The sequence below is a fragment of the Hordeum vulgare genome, chromosome 6H, assembly GCF_904849725.1.
Source record: "Hordeum vulgare subsp. vulgare chromosome 6H, MorexV3_pseudomolecules_assembly, whole genome shotgun sequence".
In the NCBI taxonomy this organism is placed as follows: domain Eukaryota; kingdom Viridiplantae; phylum Streptophyta; class Magnoliopsida; order Poales; family Poaceae; genus Hordeum; species Hordeum vulgare.
The window spans coordinates 384,322,630-384,331,322 of record NC_058523.1 but is presented as its reverse complement, the minus strand read 5'-3'; positions in this window follow the sequence as shown (position 1 = coordinate 384,331,322).

Sequence of the window (8,693 nt, the reverse complement as noted above, 5' to 3'; positions counted from 1 at the left end):
AAATTGGGAAAAGGCTAAGTTTTTATCTTGTCAAGTAGTCTAATCACCCCCCCTCTAGACATACGTGTGATCCTATAAGTGGTATCAGAGCTTTGGTCTCCATTGCATTGGTTTCACAACCTATGCGAGTATGGTGTCTAGTGAGGGAGATTATCACTGTAGAGGTCCATATTTCGATGGCACTAATTTTGCTAGTTGGAAGCATAAAATGAAAATGCATCTTCTTGGTTATAATCCTACCGCATGGGGGCATTGTTCGTGTTGGTGTGCGAGGTGATTTATTCGTAGAAGGGTGAGAACCGAATCGTGATGCGAAAGTGGAAGACTTGAAGATGTTGCAATTTAGTGCACAAGCTTGTGACATCATATTCAACTGCCTATGCTCCGAAGAATTCAACAAAATCAGTCGCCTTGAGAATACAAAGAAAATTCGGGATACTTTGATTGATATGCACGAAGGTACCGATTCTGTTAGAGAATCTAAGTTGGATGTGCTTCAAAGTCAGCTTGACAAGTTCAAGATGAAGGATGGTGAAGGAGTCGCTGAAATGTAATCTAGGCTAGATCTCATCACAAATGTGATTGCTGGCTTAGGAAGCGCAGAGATGACCGACAAATTCATCATCAATAAGATACTTAGAGCTTTGGATGGAAGATACGACATCGTGTGCACATTAATCCAAATGATGTCCAACTACAAAGATCTCAACCCTACTCAAGTCACTGGAAGGATTGTTGCTTACGAAATGTCTCTCAAAGACAAAGATGAGTTGCACAACAAGTCAAGCGGTGCTTATAAAGCTTCAATCAATGCTCCCACTTCTTCAAGTGACAACCTTATTACCAATTAAGAGATAAGCCTCATGGTCAGAAAATGCAACAAGTTCTACAATAGTAGAAGCAAAGAGAGAAGCTCAAGCTCAAGACATTATGAGAAGCGTTTGTCCAGTCGTGACCGAAAGTGATACAATTGTGGGAAGCCCGGACACTACTCCACTGAGTGCTCAGCTCCCTACGAACGAAGAGAAGAGACACCTCGAAGACGAAGCTCAAGAGATGAGTCACCTCGTAGAGAGAGGAGTAGAGAAGATCATTATGAACGAAGACACCCCCGGAGAGGCAAGGAATAGGAGAAGAAGGACAAATACACCAAGAGCAGCTCTAGAAGAAGACATCAAGCTCATGTTGGTGAATGGGTTTTTGGCTCCAAGTATGACAACCAATCCGAGAGAAGATATCACTCCAACTCTCACTATAGTCAAGATGAAGGTGTTGCCGACATTGCACTTGTTTCCTCAAACTCCTATGACATATTTTATTCAACAAATGAAGGGATTGGAAACTGCTTCATGGAAAAAGGCCCCAGTTATCACACCCCGAATATTTTGACTTTGATAGTGATGAGAATGACTTGTTAGGAGAAGATGACTTGCTTCTTGATTTTACTAGTGATAATGCTGAAAATGAACATGATAATTTTCATTCTATTCAAGAGAAATCGGATGATGATGCTAAGAGAGAAATTGAATGACTAACTAAAGAATTAAGCATTCTTAAGTTAGCTCATGAAACTACTCTAGAAGATCATAGAGAGCTTGCAAGAACTCATGAGAAGATACACTTCGAGAAGCTAAATTTAGAGAAAGAGCATGAGTTCCTAAAAGCAATCAATGATGATCTTTGAAAGAAGAGTTCCTCTTATCTAGCCAAACAATTACTCTTGTCTACTTTTGTTCCAGAAGTTAAACCTAAGAACAATAGTAACAAAGGCAAGAAAGTTTCTTCTTCTAGTAACAACAATGCTAAAGCTAAATCAAATGATATTGTTTCTAGTAGCTATCTTGATTCCACTAATGATTCTCTTAGCCAAGTTACACTTGAGCAATAAAACAATTTCTTAAAAGGGAATTATAGAGAGAGGTGTCTTCAAGAGTCTTGCGAGAAGTAAGCAATTTGAGGAAATTGTGCGCAAGCAAGGAGGACATGGGAAGAAGCAAGGTGTTGGCTACTTCAATCTCAACGAAGATGTTTGGGAAGAAGGTTTGTATCCCATTCCCAAGTTTGTTCCTCAAGAGGAGAAGTACGATCCTACTCCTTTCAAGGGAACAAACTCACAAGACGACCTTCTACATCAAGACCACAAGGGCAAGATATAGCTTCAAGAGGACATTGACTCATTTGAAGAAGAGCCCCAAGCCAAGGTTGAGTGGATTCCCATGGAAACTTCTAGTACTACCTCATCTAGTGCTGCCACAACTCCAAGGATCCCCGTCAAAGTGATATGGGTCCCCAAGAGGAAGAACTAGAAAGTTCTTGAGGGGTGACTCTGCCAATGAAATTCACTCCCATTCATTTTGGCAAGAACTATATGCAATCAACCTCAACCATAGGAAATGGTTCAAGGAGTAACACATTCCCTCAATGGTGAGCAAGGGACAAGGTAATTAAAGCATATTTGGACATCAAATCCCATGTATTTCACTCCATGTCCATAGATATCTTTGTGTTTGTTCCTTTTGCTTTGGGACTAACCCATGTAGGTGTGAAGAGTAAGAAACAACAAAGATTTCTCCCAACTCAAGATGATATTGATCAACATTGAGCATCCAACACTACTTCACCTACTTTGAAGTCTTCTACGACAAAACCCAAGGTTAGTTTGTCCCTCTCAGGGGGATGTCATATCAAGGGGGAGCTTCACTCTAAATATTGAGTATAAACATCTCCTAAAGATGTGAACAAATTAATGCTTTATGTAAAAGTGGTAACCCCACTTGTGCTTAAACGATGAGTATGACCTATGATCAAGTATTCTTACTTGAATCCTAAGTTAATGTGCTCATATATAGATGATCACGTCATCGCCAAAGTGCTTGATAGATGCTAGGATGTTTGTGCATGTTCATCATGATTATGTTTGACATCTTATTGTGTGAGCATGTTGGTCTGCATATCTTTTCTCATTTGGGGATATCCAATTGTTGCTATTTGGGTTTTGATTTGTCTTTTGCCAATTGGATAGATAAGAATGCCTAGGACCCTTCTCTAGCTATCTATGCTTTCTCGTCTCAAGTTCTATTCATGCTTCATCACAAAAGTTGAACAAGCGCTTCTCGATCCCTCTGTGTGAAGGAGCACTCGGAGTTCCGTATCAACAAAGTCTGCACTCCAAAACCTCTTTGTGTATCTCGGTGTAACCAACCCAACAATATCGGTTCCACCGAATTCCGAAAGTTGATCTGGGTTTTCAATCTCAGTACCACCGAAACCACTATCTCGGTTTCATCGAGTTTCCGTGTCAAGTAACAATAGTGAAACTCGGTGGCACCAAAATCTTAGTATCGGTGACACCGACAATGACGGGTATATATCCTCGCGGATCCGACTTTTTGAAATCAATCCTCAAATGTTTGTCCCCAACCCTAAGTTGTTGTCACAAGGACCCCTAGTCATCGCCTTTACATCCCCGAGCGCCTCCGCCTTTGGGATTTGTCGCCGCCGACCGAATCCTTGCCACCGTCGTTGTCTAGCGGGTTCATCACCGATTAGGGTATGAATTCGAACCCTCTTGCACTCCTTAATCTGATTCTCGCACATTAGGTTTTTGCCCATCCACAATACACAGTTTGCAATCTTCCTATTCCACAAGAAAATTCCATAGATTAGGGAATGAAGGAATTTTGGATTTGATTTCCCGCAGCATGCATCTCGGTGATACCGAGTTGGAAAAATTGGTTCCACCGATTTATGTTTTAGGGTTTCTGAGAAACCGCTTCGGTGAGACCGAGTAGCTCTTTTCGATTACACCAAAAAGACTGCCCAAGTTTCTATTTAGCAAGTGGTCAGCCTCGATGACTCCGAAAACCCAACCAGGTGCTACCGATATTCATTCTGCAGTCGATCATACCCAAAGTTTTTGAATTCAAATTTTGAAAAAATATGTGTTTTGTGATGCTCAACCCTTCTGCTCCTCTTTATCTATTTCACACGGTTGGTTGTTTGCTGATTTGCTAGTCTGCCTGTGTGCTTGGTATGCAAAATGTTAGGATCTCATGATAGCCATAACAACTTCACTCAAGATAATGTTGAGATGGATTCAGGCACTAGTCGTGAGAGGTCCCCTTCTGACTAGGCATCCCCAGTTCGCATAGCTTGCCCAAGGCTGCTACAAGGACAAGAAGGAAACTGAATTCTGATGAAGAGGGCTCAAACTTTGTTCCTGTTGAGTTTGCTCTCTAAAGTAGAAAGAGAAGCCCGCTGCCAACAAAACTGTCAAGAAGGAGTACTCTAAACCTTCTGTCATGAGAGCTCCAGAGTCCGCAAGGCAAGGGACTCTTACCCTTGAGAATCCTCCTAAGAAGGTGGTGTGAGAGTCAGGAAAAGGACTATTCATGTCATTGGTAGACAAACTTCCATGTATGAAGACCAAGCTGAAACTCCTCCAGCTAAGGCCCCTCGTGCAAACAAGAAAAAGAAGCTTATGGCAGCTGCTATGAAGCCTGGTGTTCCAAAGCCTTCAGCTCCAAAGAAGCATGTAACTCCTAAGAGGACTACAAAGGACATACCTGCAGCTGCTAAAGAGAAAGGCACTGCTTCCAAAGCCTTTGTTGTAGAGAAAGATGTTGAGAATGCACCAGTTCTCACGAAGCTAAGGCCTCATTTGCCACTTCACAATGAGGCTCATCCAATAGCTGAAGACATGAAGAAGAGAAGAGATGCCGGGCTAAGGAAGTGGAGAGCTATTGATCCTTATGCTGTGAGGAGAAGAAGTGCACTTGATCCAAGGTTTCATACAAAAGAACAACAAGACTTTTATGAGACGGTTCTATATGAAAAATGCCCAACAGTTAGTGACATGAGATATGTTGACTGGAATTACATCAAAGCCAATGGAGTTTTTCCTATGTGAGAGAGAACTTCAATCTTGATGACATTGAAGACTTTGTTGCCACAAAGATGAGGGCATAGAATGATGAAATGATTATGCAATTCTATTCACCAATTCATTTCTATTAAGATGGCACAACTGTTTGGATGACTCGTGGCCATAGATATGAAGCCACAATTGAAGAATGGGCTAATATCATTGGTGCTCCAAAGTCACGAGTAGAGGACTTGGATGTGTATTTAGAACCAAAGGAGAATCACAACTCCATGGCTAATATGTACAAAACAGTGCCAAATGACTTCCTGTCATCTCATAAGCTTGGGTCTGTCTATTTCTTGCAAGCTGGAATAACCACTACCAACACTATCTTGAGGCATACCTTGATGCCCAAATCACATGATGAAAAAATGATTAGAGGCTATTCCATCAATATGCTGATTCATTTAGACACCCACACTCGCTTCAAAGTCAAGGATTTGGTTGCTGAAACTATGAGGAGAACTTCTGCAGATCACAAGAGATCTTGCGAATATGCACCATACATTCAGATGCTCATCAATGCTAAGATTGGCAAGCATGCATATCAGCTTGATCGTCCTCATTTGCCACTACAGCCAGAGTTCGAGGATAATGAAGTTGTGATGGATGACACTCATCCAGATTCATCTAAAGCTAGAGAGGCTGCAGAAGGAGCTGCTGCAAAGATCGCTATGAATGCTCCAGCTCCACCACCACAGCTCAAAACCACAGAGGAACAGATGTCGTTCTTGTTCAGCACCATCCAAGGGATGGAGAAGAATATTTCTGAGATCATGTTGAACCAGAAGAGACTAGTGAGGATTGTGGAAACAAAGTGCCATGAACTGGTTGTGAAGGTTATGGAGTTGACCACTAGAGTCAAACAACTTCAACATGAAGTTGACTCAATGCACGTGAGCAGCCATGCCAGTACCTGAAGATAGACCGTCTTCATCAGCTCAAGCTTCAGCTCCTGCTCCACCACCTCGAGTGTCTACACCTCCAGGTCCTGCTCCAGCGACATCAATCGAAGCCTTCGTCAATGCTCTCTTGTCTACTCCAACCTCTGCTACCAGAGGAGATCATGCCGAGAGAGACGCTTAGATTAGACCTTTGAACTTTTTGGTACTTGTTGCCAAAGGGGGAGAAGTGTATAGATCACAGGGCTTCGAGAGGGGTAGAGCTTTTGACTTTATTTTCTATCGTTTGGTTTTCAAAACTTTATTTGGTCTTTTGGATGACATTGTCTACTTAGATGTGTGTTTGATCATACGCTTTGACTGTTTGATGCTACTACATTATTATCTCTGAGCTATCTACATCATGATCATTCACTTGTTTTTCGTGTTCTGTGCATTGCTATTCATTCTTATCTTGTATGCGCAACGCCAAGTTCTATGTGACATGGAAGAGTAACCCATATTCCTAATCGATTGTTCATTTGCATTCAAACACAAATTTAAAATAATGCACAAATTTAGGGGGAGCTCTTGTTTTTCACATAGCTCTCAAAGGGTCGATGCTAATCATTGATTATATCTTTTGTCGAAGCTTTGATCTATATGTTGTCATCAATTACCAAAAAGGGGGAGATTGAAAGCACAATTGCTCCCTAAGGTGGTTTTGGTAATTAATCACAACATATCAATCATTGGACTAGTGAGTTTTTCCAAGTATATTTCAAAAAAGTTCAAAAGATGCTTTGGCTATAGGATTGAGTGGAGATGCCCCTTGATGAAGGAAGGAATGAGATTGACTAAAGCTTCAAGCAAAAAGACTCTTCAGTTTACACTTTGTGAGAAATCACATTTGAGTCCATAGGAAAGCCAATACTACGAAAACGGATGAGGTGCTATGATGAATTGGTTGCTCAAGTGCTTAGAGTTAGCCACCAAGAATAATGAGCCACTCTTCCACAAAATATATCTGTCCCAAGCCAAATATACAAAATCGGTGCCACCAACAATTTCCACTCGACCCTATCGATTTGAGACTTAGACAATTCCTAGCCAAACCCTACCACTTCGGTGCAACCGAAACTGCATCGGTGCTATCGAGTTCATGTGACCAACTTTCTGTTGCCTTTGTACACAAAATCATAATTTCTGAGTTTGAGTATCGGTGTCACCAGCTGTGTCATTTAACTGTTGTCACCTTTTCGATGCCACTGAGTTGTGTATATCAGTTCCACTCAGATTCAAAGTTGTTGCCTTTTGAGCAAGTCGGTACCATCGAGTTTGTAACTTTGGTGTCATCGAGTTGGTCAATCATGGTGTAACGGTTGGATTTTCTGTGTTGCCTTTATATACCCATCCACCTACATCTCATTCGTAGAGGAAGCGCTCAGAACACACACTTCATTGCCAAATTCATTTTTCTGAGAGAGATCCACCTACTCATGTGTTGAGACCAAGAGATTCCATTCCAACCATTTGAAACTTTATTTCTAGCCTCGCCAAGTTGCTTTCCACAAGATCAGTCTCTCCTACCCCTGCCAAATCTGAGAGAGAGTGATTGAGTGTTGAGGAGACTACCTTTAGAAGCACAAGAGTAGGGAGTTCACTATTCTACCACATGTATTACCTTTTGGAGGGTGGTGCCTCCTAGACTGGTTAGGTGTCTCCTGGGAGCCACCTACTTTGTGTTGTGGAGTTTAACCAAGATGTTGTAAGGGCAAGGAGATCGCCTACTTCGTGAAGATCTACCATAAGTGAGGCTAGTCATGTGTGGACGGAAGCTGTGCTGGAATAGACAAGGTTGCTTCTTCATGGACCCCTTGTGGGTGGAGCCCTCCATGGACTCCCGCAACTGTTACCCTTCGTGCGTTGAAGTTTCCACTAAAATGGACGTAAAATAGCGCCACCTATAAGAACCATGCCAAAAATCGCCGTGTCAACCTCATGCGTTTGATCTCCATACCATTCCTTACTTTGCACTTGCATGTCTTACTTTCCGCTGCTATACTCTTAGATGTGCATGTGTAGGGTGTACTTGACTAGTCATAGTTGCTAAAACCGGCCCACACTAAAAATTTGGAAAAGGCTAAGTTTTTATCTTGACAAGTAGTCTAATCACCCCCCCTCTAGACATACTTTTGATCCTACAGGAACACATCCTCCGCAATATCAACGACTGTGTTCGCACCCTCCTTTTCCATGCCTACATGCCAGCAAAGTTCTGGCGTGATGCCCTCTCAGCCGCCACTCTCGTCGTCAACCTTCGTCCTTGTCATACCCGTTGGCACTACACTCCCCACCAACTCCATTTGGGTTCTCCTCGTTCTTACGACGGTATTAGGATTTTCGGTTGTCTCTGCTACCCTAGCATCACCACCACTACTCCTCATAAACTTTCCCCTCGATCCCTTCCTTGTGTCTTCCTCGGTTACCTGGCTAACACTAAGGACTATCACTCTTATGACCTGGCCTCTCACTGTGTCATCACCACCCAGAATGTTTACTTCGACGAGCTATGATTTCCTTTTCAATAGGAACACGTGGCAGCCTCCGTGCTGATGTGTGGTCCGTTTTTCACCATCTCCCCCCCGCCATGGGTCTGTACCTAGGGATGGTGCATCCTCGGTCCCCATGGCCACGCCTCCATCACTGCCGCCTCTGCCGGCCCCACCGGCCATGTCGGCCTCTTCGCCGTCCCCTTCGTCCATGTCGGCCTCTACGTTGGCCCCACCGCCACACACATCGGCCCCTTCAGCGTCGCCCCTCTGTCGGGCCCGTTGGCTCCACCAACTGTTGTGTCGGCCCCGCCTGCTGTTTTGGCCCCGTAGGCC